We start from the raw sequence: 25,230 nt of genomic DNA, 5'->3' as shown, positions 1-25,230 counted from the left end.
ACATCAGATTTTTAAATTTTAGTGAGGCCTGAAATTTTGAAGGTATCTCAGAAGTTGTGGCTGAGTTGTTAAAGCGATGGACTTGAAATCCATTGGGATCTCCCTGCGCATTCAATCATTGCCAACTATGTCAATTTCCAAGTAGGTTTTTTGATGATTATCTGAGTAGATCAATGCACACCTTCCTTAGTTTATCCCCCAAAAAGTTGTTTCATATCTCTGGACTGGATTTGGAGAACCAACCTGCGGGCATCTAAAGATCTTATTTTGATTAACTGGCCTGGCCCATCATCACATGTGAATCACACTGCTAATCAAAAGATGAGACCTCGTACGATCAGGTAAGAGGTGCTTCTCCATCTCTCATCTAGTTGCCACAAATGTCAGGTATGGTTGATAGATTGGAACATGTGCTTTGCACCGATTCTACTTATATTATCTCTGGGGTGGAATCTTTTACCACACAGTGAAAAATCTTTAGCAACTTCTGGATGAGCAGCTTTCTAGCAGTTTAAGTTTTGCAATTATTTTCCTCTCCTTTTTCCTGGTAACAGAGCTGGCACAGTTTTCATAAACAATTTTAAAACTGTCCTGATTGTGATACTGTGGAATTCTAGGCACACTTGTAGATTAAAAGTGGAGGAGATATTAATTTATGATGGTGTATTAAATGTAGATTTGTACTGCACTTTAAAGCCAGTTTCACCATCATGCATGATTTCCTTAATGTGTTCCCTTCTCCATTTTCACCACAAGAAAATCTAGAGTAGTCAGCTACATGTGTGGCTCCATGGTGTAATGGTTAGCACTCTGGACTCTGAATCCAGTGATCTGAGTTCAAATTTCAGTGGAACCTGTAAGTTTCATCTTTAGCATTATAATTTCTACTATGTTCAACTTTTAGAATGAAACTTGAAACTTAAAAACTTGAAACTTGATTTGAATGGTGCAAGAATCCATGGAATCCTATAAAATTGACTAAAGGAAACAAAATTGTTATCTTGTATGTTACACCAAGCAACAATATTCTATGACTTGTGGAAATGTTCCCATGATTTTTAATTCTGGTGGGAAAATCTGATGATGATTTCAAATCAAAATGGCTTTAGGAAACGCCAGCTTATTTTCCTGAATTTTCTTTTCTCTTGTTTTTTCCAAAATTATCTATAATGTTTTATTGAGGAATTTTTTGGCAATTTAAAAACAATTGTTTAGTCCATCAGTTGAGTATGTTCTTGTGGCTTTTTTGTAGGTGACAAAAGGAACTAGAAGTCACTAAGAGACTTTAAAGTGTCTTTCTAAGCTTCTAGTTGACTTGAATTTTATTACGGAAGGTATTCGAAGCAAAAAAATCAAATGGAAATTGACATAGTCACTTTACCGTTTTGGAAACTATGCAGTTAAAAGATGCTCAAAACGACTGAAAATACGAAGACTAATTTTATTTTATGTTTACATAGAAATGAATATTTTTCTTCTTTTGAGCTTTTTTGGTGTATTCTTTAGTAAGTTTTCAGAGCCAACTCACACTAAATCTGCCTTTTAAACTGTTGAAAGGCTTGAGCGGTACAAGGTTTCAAGTTAAGATGACTTCAAATCAGATTTTTAAATTTTAGTGAGGCCTGAAATTTTGAAGGTATCTCAGAAGTTGTGGCTGAGTTGTTAAAGCGATGGACTTGAAATCCATTGGGATCTCCCTGCGCATTCAATCATTGCCAACTATGTCAATTTCCAAGTAGGTTTTTTGATGATTATCTGAGTAGATCAATGCACACCTTCCTTAGTTTATCCCCCAAAAAGTTGTTTCATATCTCTGGACTGGATTTGGAGAACCAACCTGCGGGCATCTAAAGATCTTATTTTGATTAACTGGCCTGGCCCATCATCACATGTGAATCACACTGCTAATCAAAAGATGAGACCTCGTACAATCAGGTAAGAGGTGCTTCTCCATCTCTCATCTAGTTGCCACAAATGTCAGGTATGGTTGATAGATTGGAACATGTGCTTTGCACCGATTCTACTTATATTATCTCTGGGGTGGAATCTTTTACCACACAGTGAAAAATCTTTAGCAACTTCTGGATGAGCAGCTTTCTAGCAGTTTAAGTTTTGCAATTATTTTCCTCTCCTTTTTCCTGGTAACAGAGCTGGCACAGTTTTCATAAACAATTTTAAAACTGTCCTGATTGTGATACTGTGGAATTCTAGGCACACTTGTAGATTAAAAGTGGAGGAGATATTAATTTATGATGGTGTATTAAATGTAGATTTGTACTGCAGCATTAAAGCCAGTTTCACCATCATGCATGATTTCCTTAATGTGTTCCCTTCTCCATTTTCACCACAAGAAAATCTAGAGTAGTAAGCTACCTGTGTGGTTCCATGGTGTAATGGTTAGCACTCTGGACTCTGAATCCATCGATTTGAGTTCAAATCTCAGTGGAACCTGTAAGTTTCATCTTTAGCATTATAATTTCTACTATGTTCAACTTTTAGAATGAAACTTGAAACTTAAAAACTTGAAACTTGATTTGAATGGTGCAAGAATCCATGGAATCCTATAAAATTGACTAAAGGAAACAAAATTCTTATCTTGTATGTTACACCAAGCAACAATATTCTATGACTTGTGGAAATGTTCCCATGATTTTTAATTCTGGTGGGAAAATCTGATGATGATTTCAAATCAAAATGACTTTAGGAAACGCCAGCTTATTTTCCTGAATTTTCTTTTCTCTTGTTTTTTCCAAAATTATCTATAATGTTTTATTGAGGAATTTTTTGGCAATTTAAAAACAATTGTTTAGTCCATCAGTTGAGTATGTTCTTGTGGCTTTTTTGTAGGTGACAAAAGGAACTAGAAGTCACTAAGAGACTTTAAAGTGTCTTTCTAAGCTTCTAGTTGACTTGAATTTTATTACGGAAGGTATTCGAAGCAAAAAAATCAAATGGAAATTGACATAGTCACTTTACCGTTTTGGAAACTTTATGCAGTTAAAAGATGCTCAAAACGACTGAAAATACGAAGACTAATTTTATTTTATGTTTACATAGAAATGAATATTTTTCTTCTTTTGAGCTTTTTTGGTGTATTCTTTAGTAAGTTTTCAGAGCCAACTCACACTAAATCTGCCTTTTAAACTGTTGAAAGGCTTGAGCGGTACAAGGTTTCAAGTTGAGATGACTTCACATCAGATTTTTAAATTTTAGTGAGGCCTGAAATTTTGAAGGTATCTCAGAAGTTGTGGCTGAGTTGTTAAAGCGATGGACTTGAAATCCATTGGGATCTCCCTGCGCATTCAATCATTGCCAACTATGTCAATTTCCAAGTAGGTTTTTTGATGATTATCTGAGTAGATCAATGCACACCTTCCTTAGTTTATCCCCCAAAAAGTTGTTTCATATCTCTGGACTGGATTTGGAGAACCAACCTGCGGGCATCTAAAGATCTTATTTTGATTAACTGGCCTGGCCCATCATCACATGTGAATCACACTGCTAATCAAAAGATGAGACCTCGTACGATCAGGTAAGAGGTGCTTCTCCATCTCTCATCTAGTTGCCACAAATGTCAGGTATGGTTGATAGATTGGAACATGTGCTTTGCTTTGCACCGATTCTACTTATATTATCTCTCAGGTGGAATCTTTTACCACACAGTGAAAAATCTTTAGCAACGTCTGGATGAGCAGCTTTCTAGCAGTTTAAGTTTTGCAATTATTTTCCTCTCCTTTTTTCCTGGTAACAGAGCTGGCACAGTTTTCATAACCATTTTTAAAACTGTCCTGATTGTGATACTGTGGAATTCTAGGCACACTTGTAGATTAAAAGTGGAGGAGATATTAATTTATGATGGTGTATTAAATGTAGATTTGTACTGCAGCTTTAAAGCCAGTTTCACCATCATGCATGATTTCCTTAATGTGTTCCCTTCTCCATTTTCACCACAAGAAAATCTAGAGTAGTAAGCTACATGTGTGGTTCCATGGTGTAATGGTTTGCACTCTGGACTCTGAATCCAGCGATCTGAGTTCAAATCTCAGTGGAACCTGTAAGTTTCATCTTTAGCATTATAATTTCTACTATGTTCAACTTTTATAATGAAACTTGAAACTTTGAAACTTTATTTGAATGGTGCAAGAATCCATGGAATCCTATAAAATTGACTTCAGGAAACAAAATTCTTATCTTGTATGTTACACCAAGCAACTATATTCTATGACTTGTGTAAATGTTCCCATGATTTTTAATTCGGGTGGGAAAATCTGATGATGATTTCAAATCAAAATGGCTTTAGAAAACGCCAGCTTATTTTCCTGAATTTTCTTTTCTCTTGTTTTTTCCAAAATTATCTATAATGTTTTATTGAGGAATTTTTTGGCAATTTAAAAACAATTGTTTAGTCCATCAGTTGAGTATGTTCTTGTGGCTTTTTTGTAGGTGACAAAAGGAACTAGAAGTCACTAAGAGACTTTAAAGTGTCTTTCTAAGCTTCTAGTTGACTTGAATTTTATTACGGAAGGTATTCGAAGCAAAAAAATCAAATGGAAATTGACATAGTCACTTTACCGTTTTGGAAACTTTATGCAGTTAAAAGATGCTCAAAACGACTGAAAATACGAAGACTAATTTTATTTTATGTTTACATAGAAATGAATATTTTTCTTCTTTTGAGCATTTTTGGTGTATTCTTTAGTAAGTTTTCAGAGCCAACTCACACTAAATCTGCCTTTTAAACTGTTGAAAGGCTTGAGCGGTACAAGGTTTCAAGTTAAGATGACTTCACATCAGATTTTTAAATTTTAGTGAGGCCTGAAATTTTGAAGGTATCTCAGAAGTTGTGGCTGAGTTGTTAAAGCGATGGACTTGAAATCCATTGGGATCTCCCTGCGCATTCAATCATTGCCAACTATGTCAATTTCCAAGTAGGTTTTTTGATGATTATCTGAGTAGATCAATGCACACCTTCCTTAGTTTATCCCCCAAAAAGTTGTTTCATATCTCTGGACTGGATTTGGAGAACCAACCTGCGGGCATCTAAAGATCTTATTTTGATTAACTGGCCTGGCCCATTATCACATGTGAATCACACTGCTAATCAAAAGATGAGACCTCGTACGATCAGGTAAGAGGTGCTTCTCCATCTCTCATCTAGTTGCCACAAATGTCAGGTATGGTTGATAGATTGGAACATGTGCTTTGCTTTGCACCGATTCTACTTATATTATCTCTCGGGTGGAATCTTTTACCACACAGTGAAAAATCTTTAGCAACTTCTGGATGAGCAGCTTTCTAGCAGTTTAAGTTTTGCAATTATTTTCCTCTCCTTTTTCCTGGTAACAGAGCTGGCACAGTTTTCATAAACAATTTTAAAACTGTCCTGATTGTGATACTGTGGAATTCTAGGCACACTTGTAGATTAAAAGTGGAGGAGATATTAATTTATGATGGTGTATTAAATGTAGATTTGTACTGCAGCTTTAAAGCCAGTTTCACCATCATGCATGATTTCCTTAATGTGTTCCCTTCTCCATTTTCACCACAAGAAAATCTAGAGTAGTAAGCTACATGTGTGGTTCCATGGTGTAATGGTTAGCACTCTGAATCAAGCGATCTGAGTTCAAATCTCAGTGGAACCTGTAAGTTTCATCTTTAGCATTATAATTTCTACTATGTTCAACTTTTAGAATGAAACTTGAAACTTAAAAACTTGAAACTTGATTTGAATGGTGCAAGAATCCATGGAATCCTATAAAATTGACTAAAGGAAACAAAATTCTTATCTTGTATGTTACACCAAGCAACAATATTCTATGACTTGTGGAAATGTTCCCATGATTTTTAATTCTGGTGGGAAAATCTGATGATGATTTCAAATCAAAATGGCTTTAGGAAACGCCAGCTTATTTTCCTGAATTTTCTTTTCTCTTGTTTTTTCCAAAATTATCTATAATGTTTTATTGAGGAATTTTTTGGCAATTTAAAAACAATTGTTTAGTCCATCAGTTGAGTATGTTCTTGTGGCTTTTTTGTAGGTGACAAAAGGAACTAGAAGTCACTAAGAGACTTTAAAGTGTCTTTCTAAGCTTCTAGTTGACTTGAATTTTATTACGGAAGGTATTCGAAGCAAAAAAATCAAATGGAAATTGACATAGTCACTTTACCGTTTTGGAAACTTTATGCAGTTAAAAGATGCTCAAAACGACTGAAAATACGAAGACTAATTTTATTTTATGTTTACATAGAAATGAATATTTTTCTTCTTTTGAGCTTTTTTGGTGTATTCTTTAGTAAGTTTTCAGAGCCAACTCACACTAAATCTGCCTTTTAAACTGTTGAAAGGCTTGAGCGGTACAAGGTTTCAAGTTAAGATGACTTCACATCAGATTTTTAAATTTTAGTGAGGCCTGAAATTTTGAAGGTATCTCAGAAGTTGTGGCTGAGTTGTTAAAGCGATGGACTTGAAATCCATTGGGATCTCCCTGCGCATTCAATCATTGCCAACTATGTCAATTTCCAAGTAGGTTTTTTGATGATTATCTGAGTAGATCAATGCACACCTTCCTTAGTTTATCCCCCAAAAAGTTGTTTCATATCTCTGGACTGGATTTGGAGAACCAACCTGCGGGCATCTAAAGATCTTATTTTGATTAACTGGCCTGGCCCATCATCACATGTGAATCACACTGCTAATCAAAAGATGAGACCTCGTACGATCAGGTAAGAGGTGCTTCTCCATCTCTCATCTAGTTGCCACAAATGTCAGGTATGGTTGATAGATTGGAACATGTGCTTTGCTTTGCACCGATTCTACTTATATTATCTCTCAGGTGGAATCTTTTACCACACAGTGAAAAATCTTTAGCAACTTCTGGATGAGCAGCTTTCTAGCAGTTTAAGTTTTGCAATTATTTTCCTCTCCTTTTTTCCTGGTAACAGAGCTGGCACAGTTTTCATAACCATTTTTAAAACTGTCCTGATTGTGATACTGTGGAATTCTAGGCACACTTGTAGATTAAAAGTGGATGAGATATTAATTTATGATGGTGTATTAAATGTAGATTTGTACTGCAGCTTTAAAGCCAGTTTCACCATCATGCATGATTTCCTTAATGTGTTCCCTTCTCCATTTTCACCACAAGAAAATCTAGAGTAGTAAGCTACATGTGTGGTTCCATGGTGTAATGGTTTGCACTCTGGACTCTGAATCCAGCGATCTGAGTTCAAATCTCAGTGGAACCTGTAAGTTTCATCTTTAGCATTATAATTTCTACTATGTTCAACTTTTATAATGAAACTTGAAACTTTGAAACTTTATTTGAATGGTGCAAGAATCCATGGAATCCTATAAAATTGACTTCAGGAAACAAAATTCTTATCTTGTATGTTACACCAAGCAACTATATTCTATGACTTGTGTAAATGTTCCCATGATTTTTAATTCGGGTGGGAAAATCTGATGATGATTTCAAATCAAAATGGCTTTAGAAAACGCCAGCTTATTTTCCTGAATTTTCTTTTCTCTTGTTTTTTCCAAAATTATCTATAATGTTTTATTGAGGAATTTTTTGGCAATTTAAAAACAATTGTTTAGTCCATCAGTTGAGTATGTTCTTGTGGCTTTTTTGTAGGTGACAAAAGGAACTAGAAGTCACTAAGAGACTTTAAAGTGTCTTTCTAAGCTTCTAGTTGACTTGAATTTTATTACGGAAGGTATTCGAAGCAAAAAAATCAAATGGAAATTGACATAGTCACTTTACCGTTTTGGAAACTTTATGCAGTTAAAAGATGCTCAAAACGACTGAAAATACGAAGACTAATTTTATTTTATGTTTACATAGAAATGAATATTTTTCTTCTTTTGAGCATTTTTGGTGTATTCTTTAGTAAGTTTTCAGAGCCAACTCACACTAAATCTGCCTTTTAAACTGTTGAAAGGCTTGAGCGGTACAAGGTTTCAAGTTAAGATGACTTCACATCAGATTTTTAAATTTTAGTGAGGCCTGAAATTTTGAAGGTATCTCAGAAGTTGTGGCTGAGTTGTTAAAGCGATGGACTTGAAATCCATTGGGATCTCCCTGCGCATTCAATCATTGCCAACTATGTCAATTTCCAAGTAGGTTTTTTGATGATTATCTGAGTAGATCAATGCACACCTTCCTTAGTTTATCCCCCAAAAAGTTGTTTCATATCTCTGGACTGGATTTGGAGAACCAACCTGCGGGCATCTAAAGATCTTATTTTGATTAACTGGCCTGGCCCATTATCACATGTGAATCACACTGCTAATCAAAAGATGAGACCTCGTACGATCAGGTAAGAGGTGCTTCTCCATCTCTCATCTAGTTGCCACAAATGTCAGGTATGGTTGATAGATTGGAACATGTGCTTTGCTTTGCACCGATTCTACTTATATTATCTCTCGGGTGGAATCTTTTACCACACAGTGAAAAATCTTTAGCAACTTCTGGATGAGCAGCTTTCTAGCAGTTTAAGTTTTGCAATTATTTTCCTCTCCTTTTTCCTGGTAACAGAGCTGGCACAGTTTTCATAAACAATTTTAAAACTGTCCTGATTGTGATACTGTGGAATTCTAGGCACACTTGTAGATTAAAAGTGGAGGAGATATTAATTTATGATGGTGTATTAAATGTAGATTTGTACTGCAGCTTTAAAGCCAGTTTCACCATCATGTATGATTTCCTTAATGTGTTCCCTTCTCCATTTTCACCACAAGAAAATCTAGAGTAGTAAGCTACATGTGTGGTTCCATGGTGTAATGGTTAGCACTCTGAATCAAGCGATCTGAGTTCAAATCTCAGTGGAACCTGTAAGTTTCATCTTTAGCATTATAATTTCTACTATGTTCAACTTTTAGAATGAAACTTGAAACTTAAAAACTTGAAACTTGATTTGAATGGTGCAAGAATCCATGGAATCCTATAAAATTGACTAAAGGAAACAAAATTCTTATCTTGTATGTTACACCAAGCAACAATATTCTATGACTTGTGGAAATGTTCCCATGATTTTTAATTCTGGTGGGAAAATCTGATGATGATTTCAAATCAAAATGGCTTTAGGAAACGCCAGCTTATTTTCCTGAATTTTCTTTTCTCTTGTTTTTTCCAAAATTATCTATAATGTTTTATTGAGGAATTTTTTGGCAATTTAAAAACAATTGTTTAGTCCATCAGTTGAGTATGTTCTTGTGGCTTTTTTGTAGGTGACAAAAGGAACTAGAAGTCACTAAGAGACTTTAAAGTGTCTTTCTAAGCTTCTAGTTGACTTGAATTTTATTACGGAAGGTATTCGAAGCAAAAAAATCAAATGGAAATTGACATAGTCACTTTACCGTTTTGGAAACTATGCAGTTAAAAGATGCTCAAAACGACTGAAAATACGAAGACTAATTTTATTTTATGTTTACATAGAAATGAATATTTTTCTTCTTTTGAGCTTTTTTGGTGTATTCTTTAGTAAGTTTTCAGAGCCAACTCACACTAAATCTGCCTTTTAAACTGTTGAAAGGCTTGAGCGGTACAAGGTTTCAAGTTAAGATGACTTCACATCAGATTTTTAAATTTTAGTGAGGCCTGAAATTTTGAAGGTATCTCAGAAGTTGTGGCTGAGTTGTTAAAGCGATGGACTTGAAATCCATTGGGATCTCCCTGCGCATTCAATCATTGCCAACTATGTCAATTTCCAAGTAGGTTTTTTGATGATTATCTGAGTAGATCAATGCACACATTCCTTAGTTTATCCCCCAAAAAGTTGTTTCATATCTCTGGACTGGATTTGGAGAACCAACCTGCGGGCATCTAAAGATCTTATTTTGATTAACTGGCCTGGCCCATCATCACATGTGAATCACACTGCTAATCAAAAGATGAGACCTCGTACGATCAGGTAAGAGGTGCTTCTCCATCTCTCATCTAGTTGCCACAAATGTCAGGTATGGTTGATAGATTGGAACATGTGCTTTGCTTTGCACCGATTCTACTTATATTATCTCTCAGGTGGAATCTTTTACCACACAGTGAAAAATCTTTAGCAACTTCTGGATGAGCAGCTTTCTAGCAGTTTAAGTTTTGCAATTATTTTCCTCTCCTTTTTTCCTGGTAACAGAGCTGGCACAGTTTTCATAACCATTTTTAAAACTGTCCTGATTGTGATACTGTGGAATTCTAGGCACACTTGTAGATTAAAAGTGGATGAGATATTAATTTATGATGGTGTATTAAATGTAGATTTGTACTGCAGCTTTAAAGCCAGTTTCACCATCATGCATGATTTCCTTAATGTGTTCCCTTCTCCATTTTCACCACAAGAAAATCTAGAGTAGTAAGCTACATGTGTGGTTCCATGGTGTAATGGTTTGCACTCTGGACTCTGAATCCAGCGATCTGAGTTCAAATCTCAGTGGAACCTGTAAGTTTCATCTTTAGCATTATAATTTCTACTATGTTCAACTTTTAGAATGAAACTTTGAAACTTGGTGCAAGAATCCATGGAATCCTATAAAATTGACTTCAGGAAACAAAATTCTTATCTTGTATGTTACACCAAGCAACTATATTCTATGACTTGTGTAAATGTTCCCATGATTTTTAATTCGGGTGGGAAAATCTGATGATGATTTCAAATCAAAATGGCTTTAGGAAACGCCAGCTTATTTTCCTGAATTTTCTTTTCTCTTGTTTTTTCCAAAATTATCTATAATGTTTTATTGAGGAATTTTTTGGCAATTTAAAAACAATTGTTTAGTCCATCAGTTGAGTATGTTCTTGTGGCTTTTTTGTAGGTGACAAAAGGAACTAGAAGTCACTAAGAGACTTTAAAGTGTCTTTCTAAGCTTCTAGTTGACTTGAATTTTATTACGGAAGGTATTCGAAGCAAAAAAATCAAATGGAAATTGACATAGTCACTTTACCGTTTTGGAAACTTTATGCAGTTAAAAGATGCTCAAAACGACTGAAAATACGAAGACTAATTTTATTTTATGTTTACATAGAAATGAATATTTTTCTTCTTTTGAGCTTTTTTGGTGTATTCTTTAGTAAGTTTTCAGAGCCAACTCACACTAAATCTGCCTTTTAAACTGTTGAAAGGCTTGAGCGGTACAAGGTTTCAAGTTAAGATGACTTCACATCAGATTTTTAAATTTTAGTGAGGCCTGAAATTTTGAAGGTATCTCAGAAGTTGTGGCTGAGTTGTTAAAGCGATGGACTTGAAATCCATTGGGATCTCCCTGCGCATTCAATCATTGCCAACTATGTCAATTTCCAAGTAGGTTTTTTGATGATTATCTGAGTAGATCAATGCACACCTTCCTTAGTTTATCCCCCAAAAAGTTGTTTCATATCTCTGGACTGGATTTGGAGAACCAACCTGCGGGCATCTAAAGATCTTATTTTGATTAACTGGCCTGGCCCATCATCACATGTGAATCACACTGCTAATCAAAAGATGAGACCTCGTACGATCAGGTAAGAGGTGCTTCTCCATCTCTCATCTAGTTGCCACAAATGTCAGGTATGGTTGATAGATTGGAACATGTGCTTTGCTTTGCACCGATTCTACTTATATTATCTCTCGGGTGGAATCTTTTACCACACAGTGAAAAATCTTTAGCAACTTCTGGATGAGCAGCTTTCTAGCAGTTTAAGTTTTGCAATTATTTTCCTCTCCTTTTTCCTGGTAACAGAGCTGGCACAGTTTTCATAAACAATTTTAAAACTGTCCTGATTGTGATACTGTGGAATTCTAGGCACACTTGTAGATTAAAAGTGGAGGAGATATTAATTTATGATGGTGTATTAAATGTAGATTTGTACTACAGCATTAAAGCCAGTTTCACCATCATGCATGATTTCCTTAATGTGTTCCCTTCTCCATTTTCACCACAAGAAAATCTAGAGTAGTAAGCTCTAATTAGCATACCACACATGTGTGGTTAGCTATAATTAGCATTATAATTTCTACTATGTTCAACTTTTAGAATGAAACTTGAAACTTAAAAACTTGAAACTTGATTTGAATGGTGCAAGAATCCATGGAATCCTATAAAATTGACTAAAGGAAACAAAATTCTTATCTTGTATGTTACACCAAGCAACAATATTCTATGACTTGTGGAAATGTTCCCATGATTTTTAATTCTGGTGGGAAAATCTGATGATGATTTCAAATCAAAATGGCTTTAGGAAACGCCAGCTTATTTTCCTGAATTTTCTTTTCTCTTGTTTTTTCCAAAATTATCTATAATGTTTTATTGAGGAATTTTTTGGCAATTTAAAAACAATTGTTTAGTCCATCAGTTGAGTATGTTCTTGTGGCTTTTTTGTAGGTGACAAAAGGAACTAGAAGTCACTAAGAGACTTTAAAGTGTCTTTCTAAGCTTCTAGTTGACTTGAATTTTATTACGGAAGGTATTCGAAGCAAAAAAATCAAATGGAAATTGACATAGTCACTTTACCGTTTTGGAAACTTTATGCAGTTAAAAGATGCTCAAAACGACTGAAAATACGAAGACTAATTTTATTTTATGTTTACATAGAAATGAATATTTTTCTTCTTTTGAGCTTTTTTGGTGTATTCTTTAGTAAGTTTTCAGAGCCAACTCACACTAAATCTGCCTTTTAAACTGTTGAAAGGCTTGAGCGGTACAAGGTTTCAAGTTAAGATGACTTCACATCAGATTTTTAAATTTTAGTGAGGCCTGAAATTTTGAAGGTATCTCAGAAGTTGTGGCTGAGTTGTTAAAGCGATGGACTTGAAATCCATTGGGATCTCCCTGCGCATTCAATCATTGCCAACTATGTCAATTTCCAAGTAGGTTTTTTGATGATTATCTGAGTAGATCAATGCACACCTTCCTTAGTTTATCCCCCAAAAAGTTGTTTCATATCTCTGGACTGGATTTGGAGAACCAACCTGCGGGCATCTAAAGATCTTATTTTGATTAACTGGCCTGGCCCATCATCATATGTGAATCACACTGCTAATCAAAAGATGAGACCTCGTACGATCAGGTAAGAGGTGCTTCTCCATCTCTCATCTAGTTGCCACAAATGTCAGGTATGGTTGATAGATTGGAACATGTGCTTTGCACCGATTCTACTTATATTATCTCTGGGGTGGAATCTTTTACCACACAGTGAAAAATCTTTAGCAACTTCTGGATGAGCAGCTTTCTAGCAGTTTAAGTTTTGCAATTATTTTCCTCTCCTTTTTCCTGGTAACAGAGCTGGCACAGTTTTCATAAACAATTTTAAAACTGTCCTGATTGTGATACTGTGGAATTCTAGGCACACTTGTAGATTAAAAGTGGAGGAGATATTAATTTATGATGGTGTATTAAATGTAGATTTGTACTGCACTTTAAAGCCAGTTTCACCATCATGCATGATTTCCTTAATGTGTTCCCTTCTCCATTTTCACCACAAGAAAATCTAGAGTAGTCAGCTACATGTGTGGCTCCATGGTGTAATGGTTAGCACTCTGGACTCTGAATCCAGTTATCTGAGTTCAAATTTCAGTGGAACCTGTAAGTTTCATCTTTAGCATTATAATTTCTACTATGTTCAACTTTTAGAATGAAACTTAAAAACTTGAAACTTGATTTGAATGGTGCAAGAATCCATGGAATCCTATAAAATTGACTAAAGGAAACAAAATTCTTATCTTGTATGTTACACCAAGCAACAATATTCTATGACTTGTGGAAATGTTCCCATGATTTTTAATTCTGGTGGGAAAATCTGATGATGATTTCAAATCAAAATGGCTTTAGGAAACGCCAGCTTATTTTCCTGAATTTTCTTTTCTCTTGTTTTTTCCAAAATTATCTATAATGTTTTATTGAGGAATTTTTTGGCAATTTAAAAACAATTGTTTAGTCCATCAGTTGAGTATGTTCTTGTGGCTTTTTTGTAGGTGACAAAAGGAACTAGAAGTCACTAAGAGACTTTAAAGTGTCTTTCTAAGCTTCTAGTTGACTTGAATTTTATTACGGAAGGTATTCGAAGCAAAAAAATCAAATGGAAATTGACATAGTCACTTTACCGTTTTGGAAACTATGCAGTTAAAAGATGCTCAAAACGACTGAAAATACGAAGACTAATTTTATTTTATGTTTACATAGAAATGAATATTTTTCTTCTTTTGAGCTTTTTTGGTGTATTCTTTAGTAAGTTTTCAGAGCCAACTCACACTAAATCTGCCTTTTAAACTGTTGAAAGGCTTGAGCGGTACAAGGTTTCAAGTTAAGATGACTTCACATCAGATTTTTAAATTTTAGTGAGGCCTGAAATTTTGAAGGTATCTCAGAAGTTGTGGCTGAGTTGTTAAAGCGATGGACTTGAAATCCATTGGGATCTCCCTGCGCATTCAATCATTGCCAACTATGTCAATTTCCAAGTAGGTTTTTTGATGATTATCTGAGTAGATCAATGCACACCTTCCTTAGTTTATCCCCCAAAAAGTTGTTTCATATCTCTGGACTGGATTTGGAGAACCAACCTGCGGGCATCTAAAGATCTTATTTTGATTAACTGGCCTGGCCCATCATCACATGTGAATCACACTGCTAATCAAAAGATGAGACCTCGTACGATCAGGTAAGAGGTGCTTCTCCATCTCTCATCTAGTTGCCACAAATGTCAGGTATGGTTGATAGATTGGAACATGTGCTTTGCTTTGCACCGATTCTACTTATATTATCTCTGGGGTGGAATCTTTTACCACACAGTGAAAAATCTTTAGCAACTTCTGGATGAGCAGCTTTCTAGCAGTTTAAGTTTTGCAATTATTTTCCTCTCCTTTTTCCTGGTAACAGAGCTGGCACAGTTTTCATAAACAATTTTAAAACTGTCCTGATTGTGATACTGTGGAATTCTAGGCACACTTGTAGATTAAAAGTGGAGGAGATATTAATTTATGATGGTGTATTAAATGTAGATTTGTACTGCACTTTAAAGCCAGTTTCACCATCATGCATGATTTCCTTAATGTGTTCCCTTCTCCATTTTCACCACAAGAAAATCTAGAGTAGTCAGCTACATGTGTGGCTCCATGGTGTAATGGTTAGCACTCTGGACTCTGAATCCAGTGATCTGAGTTCAAATTTCAGTGGAACCTGTAAGTTTCATCTTTAGCATTATAATTTCTACTATGTTCAACTTTTAGAATGAAACTTAAAAACTTGAAACTTGATTTGAATGGTGCAAGAATCCATGGAATCCTATAAAATTGACTAAAGGAAACAAAATTCTTATCTTGTATGTTACACCAAGCAACAATATTCTATGACTTGTGGAAATGTTCCCATGATTTTTAATTCTGGTGGGAAAATCTGATGATGATTTCAAATCAAAATGGCTTTAGGAAACGCCAGCTTATTTTCCTGAATTTTCTTTTCTCTTGTTTTTTCCAAAATTATCTATAATGTTTTATTGAGGAATTTTTTGGCAATTTAAAAACAATTGTTTAGTCCATCAGTTGAGTATGTTCTTGTGGCTTTTTTGTAGGTGACAAAAGGAACTAGAAGTCACTAAGAGACTTTAAAGTGTCTTTCTAAGCTTCTAGTTGACTTGAATTTTATTACGGAAGGTATTCGAAGCAAAAAAATCAAATGGAAATTGACATAGTCACTTTACCGTTTTGGAAACTATGCAGTTAAAAGATGCTCAAAACGACTGAAAATACGAAGACTAATTTTATTTTATGTTTACATAGAAATGAATATTTTTCTTCTTTTGAGCTTTTTTGGTGTATTCTTTAGTAAGTTTTCAGAGCCAACTCACACTAAATCTGCCTTTTAAACTGTTGAAAGGCTTGAGCGGTACAAGGTTTCAAGTTAAGATGACTTCACATCAGATTTTTAAATTTTAGTGAGGCCTGAAATTTTGAAGGTATCTCAGAAGTTGTGGCTGAGTTGTTAAAGCGATGGACTTGAAATCCATTGGGATCTCCCTGCGCATTCAATCATTGCCAACTATGTCAATTTCCAAGTAGGTTTTTTGATGATTATCTGAGTAGATCAATGCACACCTTCCTTAGTTTATCCCCCAAAAAGTTGTTTCATATCTCTGGACTGGATTTGGAGAACCAACCTGCGGGCATCTAAAGATCTTATTTTGATTAACTGGCCTGGCCCATCATCACATGTGAATCACACTGCTAATCAAAAGATGAGACCTCGTACGATCAGGTAAGAGGTGCTTCTCCATCTCTCATCTAGTTGCCACAAATGTCAGGTATGGTTGATAGATTGGAACATGTGCTTTGCACCGATTCTACTTATATTATCTCTGGGGTGGAATCTTTTACCACACAGTGAAAAATCTTTAGCAACTTCTGGATGAGCAGCTTTCTAGCAGTTTAAGTTTTGCAATTATTTTCCTCTCCTTTTTCCTGGTAACAGAGCTGGCACAGTTTTCATAAACAATTTTAAAACTGTCCTGATTGTGATACTGTGGAATTCTAGGCACACTTGTAGATTAAAAGTGGAGGAGATATTAATTTATGATGGTGTATTAAATGTAGATTTGTACTGCACTTTAAAGCCAGTTTCACCATCATGCATGATTTCCTTAATGTGTTCCCTTCTCCATTTTCACCACAAGAAAATCTAGAGTAGTCAGCTACATGTGTGGCTCCATGGTGTAATGGTTAGCACTCTGGACTCTGAATCCAGTGATCTGAGTTCAAATTTCAGTGGAACCTGTAAGTTTCATCTTTAGCATTATAATTTCTACTATGTTCAACTTTTAGAATGAAACTTAAAAACTTGAAACTTGATTTGAATGGTGCAAGAATCCATGGAATCCTATAAAATTGACTAAAGGAAACAAAATTCTTATCTTGTATGTTACACCAAGCAACAATATTCTATGACTTGTGGAAATGTTCCCATGATTTTTAATTCTGGTGGGAAAATCTGATGATGATTTCAAATCAAAATGGCTTTAGGAAACGCCAGCTTATTTTCCTGAATTTTCTTTTCTCTTGTTTTTTCCAAAATTATCTATAATGTTTTATTGAGGAATTTTTTGGCAATTTAAAAACAATTGTTTAGTCCATCAGTTGAGTATGTTCTTGTGGCTTTTTTGTAGGTGACAAAAGGAACTAGAAGTCACTAAGAGACTTTAAAGTGTCTTTCTAAGCTTCTAGTTGACTTGAATTTTATTACGGAAGGTATTCGAAGCAAAAAAATCAAATGGAAATTGACATAGTCACTTTACCGTTTTGGAAACTATGCAGTTAAAAGATGCTCAAAACGACTGAAAATACGAAGACTAATTTTATTTTATGTTTACATAGAAATGAATATTTTTCTTCTTTTGAGCTTTTTTGGTGTATTCTTTAGTAAGTCTTCAGAGCCAACTCACACTAAATCTGCCTTTTAAACTGTTGAAAGGCTTGAGCGGTACAAGGTTTCAAGTTAAGATGACTTCACATCAGATTTTTAAATTTTAGTGAGGCCTGAAATTTTGAAGGTATCTCAGAAGTTGTGGCTGAGTTGTTAAAGCGATGGACTTGAAATCCATTGGGAACTCCCTGCGCATTCAATCATTGCCAACTATGTCAATTTCCAAGTAGGTTTTTTGATGATTATCTGAGTAGATCAATGCACACCTTCCTTAGTTTATCCCCCAAAAAGTTGTTTCATATCTCTGGACTGGATTTGGAGAACCAACCTGCGGGCATCTAAAGATCTTATTTTGATTAACTGGCCTGGCCCATCATCACATGTGAATCACACTGCTAATCAAAAGATGAGACCTCGTACGATCAGGTAAGAGGTGCTTCTCCATCTCTCATCTAGTTGCCACAAATGTCAGGTATGGTTGATAGATTGGAACATGTGCTTTGCTTTGCACCGATTCTACTTATATTATCTCTGGGGTGGAATCTTTTACCACACAGTGAAAAATCTTTAGCAACTTCTGGATGAGCAGCTTTCTAGCAGTTTAAGTTTTGCAATTATTTTCCTCTCCTTTTTCCTGGTAACAGAGCTGGCACAGTTTTCATAAACAATTTTAAAACTGTCCTGATTGTGATACTGTGGAATTCTAGGCACACTTGTAGATTAAAAGTGGAGGAGATATTAATTTATGATGGTGTATTAAATGTAGATTTGTACTGCACTTTAAAGCCAGTTTCACCATCATGCATGATTTCCTTAATGTGTTCCCTTCTCCATTTTCACCACAAGAAAATCTAGAGTAGTCAGCTACATGTGTGGCTCCATGGTGTAATGGTTAGCACTCTGGACTCTGAATCCAGTGATCTGAGTTCAAATTTCAGTGGAACCTGTAAGTTTCATCTTTAGCATTATAATTTCTACTATGTTCAACTTTTAGAATGAAACTTGAAACTTAAAAACTTGAAACTTGATTTGAATGGTGCAAGAATCCATGGAATCCCATAAAATTGACTAAAGGAAACAAAATTCTTATCTTGTATGTTACACCAAGCAACAATATTCTATGACTTGTGGAAATGTTCCCATGATTTTTAATTCTGGTGGGAAAATCTGATGATGATTTCAAATCAAAATGGCTTTAGGAAACGCCAGCTTATTTTCCTGAATTTTCTTTTCTCTTGTTTTTTCCAAAATTATCTATAATGTTTTATTGAGGAATTTTTTGGCAATTTAAAAACAATTGTTTAGTCCATCAGTTGAGTATGTTCTTGTGGCTTTTTTGTAGGTGACAAAAGGAACTAGAAGTCACTAAGAGACTTTAAAGTGTCTTTCTAAGCTTCTAGTTGACTTGAATTTTATTACGGAAGGTATTCGAAGCAAAAAAATCAAATGGAAATTGACATAGTCACTTTACCGTTTTGGAAACTTTATGCAGTTAAAAGATGCTCAAAACGACTGAAAATACGAAGACTAATTTTATTTTATGTTTACATAGAAATGAATATTTTTCTTCTTTTGAGCTTTTTTGGTGTATTCTTTAGTAAGTTTTCAGAGCCAACTCACACTAAATCTGCCTTTTAAACTGTTGAAAGGCTTGAGCGGTACAAGGTTTCAAGTTAAGATGACTTCACATCAGATTTTTAAATTTTAGTGAGGCCTGAAATTTTGAAGGTATCTCAGAAGTTGTGGCTGAGTTGTTAAAGCGATGGACTTGAAATCCATTGGGATCTCCCTGCGCATTCAATCATTGCCAACTATGTCAATTTCCAAGTAGGTTTTTTGATGATTATCTGAGTAGATCAATGCACACCTTCCTTAGTTTATCCCCCAAAAAGTTGTTTCATATCTCTGGACTGGATTTGGAGAACCAACCTGCGGGCATCTAAAGATCTTATTTTGATTAACTGGCCTGGCCCATCATCACATGTGAATCACACTGCTAATCAAAAGATGAGACCTCGTACGATCAGGTAAGAGGTGCTTCTCCATCTCTCATCTAGTTGCCACAAATGTCAGGTATGGTTGATAGATTGGAACATGTGCTTTGCACCGATTCTACTTATATTATCTCTGGGGTGGAATCTTTTACCACACAGTGAAAAATCTTTAGCAACTTCTGGATGAGCAGCTTTCTAGCAGTTTAAGTTTTGCAATTATTTTCCTCTCCTTTTTCCTGGTAACAGAGCTGGCACAGTTTTCATAAACAATTTTAAAACTGTCCTGATTGTGATACTGTGGAATTCTAGGCACACTTGTAGATTAAAAGTGGAGGAGATATTAATTTATGATGGTGTATTAAATGTAGATTTGTACTGCACTTTAAAGCCAGTTTCACCATCATGCATGATTTCCTTAATGTGTTCCCTTCTCCATTTTCACCACAAGAAAATCTAGAGTAGTCAGCTACATGTGTGGCTCCATGGTGTAATGGTTAGCACTCTGGACTCTGAATCCAGTGATCTGAGTTCAAATTTCAGTGGAACCTGTAAGTTTCATCTTTAGCATTATAATTTCTACTATGTTCAACTTTTAGAATGAAACTTAAAAACTTGAAACTTGATTTGAATGGTGCAAGAATCCATGGAATCCTATAAAATTGACTAAAGGAAACAAAATTCTTATTAAAATCCCATGATTTTTAATTCTGGTGGGAAAATCTGATGATGATTTCAAATCAAAATGGCTTTAGGAAACGCCAGCTTATTTTCCTGAATTTTCTTTTCTCTTGTTTTTTTCCAAAATTATCTATAATGTTTTATTGAGGAATTTTTTGGCAATTTAAAAACAATTGTTTAGTCCATCAGTTGAGTATGTTCTTGTGGCTTTTTTGTAGGTGACAAAAGGAACTAGAAGTCACTAAGAGACTTTAAAGTGTCTTTCTAAGCTTCTAGTTGACTTGAATTTTATTACGGAAGGTATTCGAAGCAAAAAAATCAAATGGAAATTGACATAGTCACTTTACCGTTTTGGAAACTATGCAGTTAAAAGATGCTCAAAACGACTGAAAATACGAAGACTAATTTTATTTTATGTTTACATAGAAATGAATATTTTTCTTCTTTTGAGCTTTTTTGGTGTATTCTTTAGTAAGTTTTCAGAGCCAACTCACACTAAATCTGCCTTTTAAACTGTTGAAAGGCTTGAGCGGTACAAGGTTTCAAGTTAAGATGACTTCACATCAGATTTTTAAATTTTAGTGAGGCCTGAAATTTTGAAGGTATCTCAGAAGTTGTGGCTGAGTTGTTAAAGCGATGGACTTGAAATCCATTGGGATCTCCCTGCGCATTCAATCATTGCCAACTATGTCAATTTCCAAGTAGGTTTTTTGATGATTATCTGAGTAGATCAATGCACACCTTCCTTAGTTTATCCCCCAAAAAGTTGTTTCATATCTCTGGACTGGATTTGGAGAACCAACCTGCGGGCATCTAAAGATCTTATTTTGATTAACTGGCCTGGCCCATCATCACATGTGAATCACACTGCTAATCAAAAGATGAGACCTCGTACGATCAGGTAAGAGGTGCTTCTCCATCTCTCATCTAGTTGCCACAAATGTCAGGTATGGTTGATAGATTGGAACATGTGCTTTGCTTTGCACCGATTCTACTTATATTATCTCTGGGGTGGAATCTTTTACCACACAGTGAAAAATCTTTAGCAACTTCTGGATGAGCAGCTTTCTAGCAGTTTAAGTTTTGCAATTATTTTCCTCTCCTTTTTCCTGGTAACAGAGCTGGCACAGTTTTCATAAACAATTTTAAAACTGTCCTGATTGTGATACTGTGGAATTCTAGGCACACTTGTAGATTAAAAGTGGAGGAGATATTAATTTATGATGGTGTATTAAATGTAGATTTGTACTGCACTTTAAAGCCAGTTTCACCATCATGCATGATTTCCTTAATGTGTTCCCTTCTCCATTTTCACCACAAGAAAATCTAGAGTAGTCAGCTACATGTGTGGCTCCATGGTGTAATGGTTAGCACTCTGGACTCTGAATCCAGTGATCTGAGTTCAAATTTCAGTGGAACCTGTAAGTTTCATCTTTAGCATTATAATTTCTACTATGTTCAACTTTTAGAATGAAACTTAAAAACTTGAAACTTGATTTGAATGGTGCAAGAATCCATGGAATCCTATAAAATTGACTAAAGGAAACAAAATTCTTATCTTGTATGTTACACCAAGCAACAATATTCTATGACTTGTGGAAATGTTCCCATGATTTTTAATTCTGGTGGGAAAATCTGATGATGATTTCAAATCAAAATGGCTTTAGGAAACGCCAGCTTATTTTCCTGAATTTTCTTTTCTCTTGTTTTTTCCAAAATTATCTATAATGTTTTATTGAGGAATTTTTTGGCAATTTAAAAACAATTGTTTAGTCCATCAGTTGAGTATGTTCTTGTGGCTTTTTTGTAGGTGACAAAAGGAACTAGAAGTCACTAAGAGACTTTAAAGTGTCTTTCTAAGCTTCTAGTTGACTTGAATTTTATTACGGAAGGTATTCGAAGCAAAAAAATCAAATGGAAATTGACATAGTCACTTTACCGTTTTGGAAACTATGCAGTTAAAAGATGCTCAAAACGACTGAAAATACGAAGACTAATTTTATTTTATGTTTACATAGAAATGAATATTTTTCTTCTTTTGAACTTTTTTGGTGTATTCTTTAGTAAGTCTTCAGAGCCAACTCACACTAAATCTGCCTTTTAAACTGTTGAAAGGCTTGAGCGGTACAAGGTTTCAAGTTAAGATGACTTCACATCAGATTTTTAAATTTTAGTGAGGCCTGAAATTTTGAAGGTATCTCAGAAGTTGTGGCTGAGTTGTTAAAGCGATGGACTTGAAATCCATTGGGAACTCCCTGCGCATTCAATCATTGCCAACTATGTCAATTTCCAAGTAGGTTTTTTGATGATTATCTGAGTAGATCAATGCACACCTTCCTTAGTTTATCCCCCAAAAAGTTGTTTCATATCTCTGGACTGGATTTGGAGAACCAACCTGCGGGCATCTAAAGATCTTATTTTGATTAACTGGCCTGGCCCATCATCACATGTGAATCACACTGCTAATCAAAAGATGAGACCTCGTACGATCAGGTAAGAGGTGCTTCTCCATCTCTCATCTAGTTGCCACAAATGTCAGGTATGGTTGATAGATTGGAACATGTGCTTTGCTTTGCACCGATTCTACTTATATTATCTCTGGGGTGGAATCTTTTACCACACAGTGAAAAATCTTTAGCAACTTCTGGATGAGCAGCTTTCTAGCAGTTTAAGTTTTGCAATTATTTTCCTCTCCTTTTTCCTGGTAACAGAGCTGGCACAGTTTTCATAAACAATTTTAAAACTGTCCTGATTGTGATACTGTGGAATTCTAGGCACACTTGTAGATTAAAAGTGGAGGAGATATTAATTTATGATGGTGTATTAAATGTAGATTTGTACTGCACTTTAAAGCCAGTTTCACCATCATGCATGATTTCCTTAATGTGTTCCCTTCTCCATTTTCACCACAAGAAAATCTAGAGTAGTCAGCTACATGTGTGGCTCCATGGTGTAATGGTTAGCACTCTGGACTCTGAATCCAGTGATCTGAGTTCAAATTTCAGTGGAACCTGTAAGTTTCATCTTTAGCATTATAATTTCTACTATGTTCAACTTTTAGAATGAAACTTGAAACTTAAAAACTTGAAACTTGATTTGAATGGTGCAAGAATCCATGGAATCCCATAAAATTGACTAAAGGAAACAAAATTCTTATCTTGTATGTTACACCAAGCAACAATATTCTATGACTTGTGGAAATGTTCCCATGATTTTTAATTCTGGTGGGAAAATCTGATGATGATTTCAAATCAAAATGGCTTTAGGAAACGCCAGCTTATTTTCCTGAATTTTCTTTTCTCTTGTTTTTTCCAAAATTATCTATAATGTTTTATTGAGGAATTTTTTGGCAATTTAAAAACAATTGTTTAGTCCATCAGTTGAGTATGTTCTTGTGGCTTTTTTGTAGGTGACAAAAGGAACTAGAAGTCACTAAGAGACTTTAAAGTGTCTTTCTAAGCTTCTAGTTGACTTGAATTTTATTACGGAAGGTATTCGAAGCAAAAAAATCAAATGGAAATTGACATAGTCACTTTACCGTTTTGGAAACTTTATGCAGTTAAAAGATGCTCAAAACGACTGAAAATACGAAGACTAATTTTATTTTATGTTTACATAGAAATGAATATTTTTCTTCTTTTGAGCTTTTTTGGTGTATTCTTTAGTAAGTTTTCAGAGCCAACTCACACTAAATCTGCCTTTTAAACTGTTGAAAGGCTTGAGCGGTACAAGGTTTCAAGTTAAGATGACTTCACATCAGATTTTTAAATTTTAGTGAGGCCTGAAATTTTGAAGGTATCTCAGAAGTTGTGGCTGAGTTGTTAAAGCGATGGACTTGAAATCCATTGGGATCTCCCTGCGCATTCAATCATTGCCAACTATGTCAATTTCCAAGTAGGTTTTTTGATGATTATCTGAGTAGATCAATGCACACCTTCCTTAGTTTATCCCCCAAAAAGTTGTTTCATATCTCTGGACTGGATTTGGAGAACCAACCTGCGGGCATCTAAAGATCTTATTTTGATTAACTGGCCTGGCCCATCATCACATGTGAATCACACTGCTAATCAAAAGATGAGACCTCGTACGATCAGGTAAGAGGTGCTTCTCCATCTCTCATCTAGTTGCCACAAATGTCAGGTATGGTTGATAGATTGGAACATGTGCTTTGCACCGATTCTACTTATATTATCTCTGGGGTGGAATCTTTTACCACACAGTGAAAAATCTTTAGCAACTTCTGGATGAGCAGCTTTCTAGCAGTTTAAGTTTTGCTATTATTTTCCTCTCCTTTTTCCTGGTAACAGAGCTGGCACAGTTTTCATAAACAATTTTAAAACTGTCCTGATTGTGATACTGTGGAATTCTAGGCACACTTGTAGATTAAAAGTGGAGGAGATATTAATTTATGATGGTGTATTAAATGTAGATTTGTACTGCACTTTAAAGCCAGTTTCACCATCATGCATGATTTCCTTAATGTGTTCCCTTCTCCATTTTCACCACAAGAAAATCTAGAGTAGTCAGCTACATGTGTGGCTCCATGGTGTAATGGTTAGCACTCTGGACTCTGAATCCAGTGATCTGAGTTCAAATTTCAGTGGAACCTGTAAGTTTCATCTTTAGCATTATAATTTCTACTATGTTCAACTTTTAGAATGAAACTTAAAAACTTGAAACTTGATTGGAATGGTGCAAGAATCCATGGAATCCTATAAAATTGACTAAAGGAAACAAAATTCTTATCTTGTATGTTACACCAAGCAACAATATTCTATGACTTGTGGAAATGTTCCCATGATTTTTAATTCTGGTGGGAAAATCTGATGATGATTTCAAATCAAAATGGCTTTAGGAAACGCCAGCTTATTTTCCTGAATTTTCTTTTCTCTTGTTTTTTCCAAAATTATCTATAATGTTTTATTGAGGAATTTTTTGGCAATTTAAAAACAATTGTTTAGTCCATCAGTTGAGTATGTTCTTGTGGCTTTTTTGTAGGTGACAAAAGGAACTAGAAGTCACTAAGAGACTTTAAAGTGTCTTTCTAAGCTTCTAGTTGACTTGAATTTTATTACGGAAGGTATTCGAAGCAAAAAAATCAAATGGAAATTGACATAGTCACTTTACCGTTTTGGAAACTTTATGCAGTTAAAAGATGCTCAAAACGACTGAAAATACGAA

At 35.0% G+C, this 25,230-nt stretch overlaps 12 non-coding genes across 12 annotated transcripts; all 12 read left to right on the top strand.

The window, feature by feature from the left end:
- Positions 1 to 784: 784 nt before the first annotated feature.
- On the top strand, positions 785 to 856 carry TRNAQ-CUG (transfer RNA glutamine (anticodon CUG)). The gene has a single exon. It is a non-coding gene; the product is annotated as a tRNA-Gln (tRNA).
- Positions 857 to 2,379: 1,523 nt separating this feature from the next.
- TRNAQ-CUG (transfer RNA glutamine (anticodon CUG)) lies at positions 2,380 to 2,451 on the top strand. Its single transcript has one exon. It is a non-coding gene; the product is annotated as a tRNA-Gln (tRNA).
- Positions 2,452 to 3,982: 1,531 nt separating this feature from the next.
- Positions 3,983 to 4,054, top strand: TRNAQ-CUG (transfer RNA glutamine (anticodon CUG)). The gene has a single exon. It is a non-coding gene; the product is annotated as a tRNA-Gln (tRNA).
- Positions 4,055 to 7,173: 3,119 nt separating this feature from the next.
- TRNAQ-CUG (transfer RNA glutamine (anticodon CUG)) lies at positions 7,174 to 7,245 on the top strand. Its single transcript has one exon. It is a non-coding gene; the product is annotated as a tRNA-Gln (tRNA).
- A 3,117-nt stretch (positions 7,246 to 10,362) lies between these two features.
- TRNAQ-CUG (transfer RNA glutamine (anticodon CUG)) lies at positions 10,363 to 10,434 on the top strand. The gene has a single exon. It is a non-coding gene; the product is annotated as a tRNA-Gln (tRNA).
- A 4,638-nt stretch (positions 10,435 to 15,072) lies between these two features.
- On the top strand, positions 15,073 to 15,144 carry TRNAQ-CUG (transfer RNA glutamine (anticodon CUG)). Its single transcript has one exon. It is a non-coding gene; the product is annotated as a tRNA-Gln (tRNA).
- A 1,515-nt stretch (positions 15,145 to 16,659) lies between these two features.
- On the top strand, positions 16,660 to 16,731 carry TRNAQ-CUG (transfer RNA glutamine (anticodon CUG)). Its single transcript has one exon. It is a non-coding gene; the product is annotated as a tRNA-Gln (tRNA).
- Positions 16,732 to 18,251: 1,520 nt separating this feature from the next.
- On the top strand, positions 18,252 to 18,323 carry TRNAQ-CUG (transfer RNA glutamine (anticodon CUG)). Its single transcript has one exon. It is a non-coding gene; the product is annotated as a tRNA-Gln (tRNA).
- A 1,524-nt stretch (positions 18,324 to 19,847) lies between these two features.
- On the top strand, positions 19,848 to 19,919 carry TRNAQ-CUG (transfer RNA glutamine (anticodon CUG)). Its single transcript has one exon. It is a non-coding gene; the product is annotated as a tRNA-Gln (tRNA).
- Positions 19,920 to 21,398: 1,479 nt separating this feature from the next.
- On the top strand, positions 21,399 to 21,470 carry TRNAQ-CUG (transfer RNA glutamine (anticodon CUG)). Its single transcript has one exon. It is a non-coding gene; the product is annotated as a tRNA-Gln (tRNA).
- Positions 21,471 to 22,990: 1,520 nt separating this feature from the next.
- On the top strand, positions 22,991 to 23,062 carry TRNAQ-CUG (transfer RNA glutamine (anticodon CUG)). The gene has a single exon. It is a non-coding gene; the product is annotated as a tRNA-Gln (tRNA).
- Positions 23,063 to 24,586: 1,524 nt separating this feature from the next.
- Positions 24,587 to 24,658, top strand: TRNAQ-CUG (transfer RNA glutamine (anticodon CUG)). The gene has a single exon. It is a non-coding gene; the product is annotated as a tRNA-Gln (tRNA).
- Positions 24,659 to 25,230: the final 572 nt, after the last annotated feature.

The sequence above is a fragment of the Dendrobates tinctorius genome, unplaced genomic scaffold, assembly GCF_039654945.1.
Source record: "Dendrobates tinctorius isolate UK_male_01 unplaced genomic scaffold, ASM3965494v1 ptg000047l, whole genome shotgun sequence".
Lineage (NCBI taxonomy): Eukaryota > Metazoa > Chordata > Amphibia > Anura > Dendrobatidae > Dendrobates > Dendrobates tinctorius.
The sequence above is the reverse complement of the archived record's forward strand: the minus strand, read 5'-3'. Positions and strand labels throughout refer to the sequence as shown.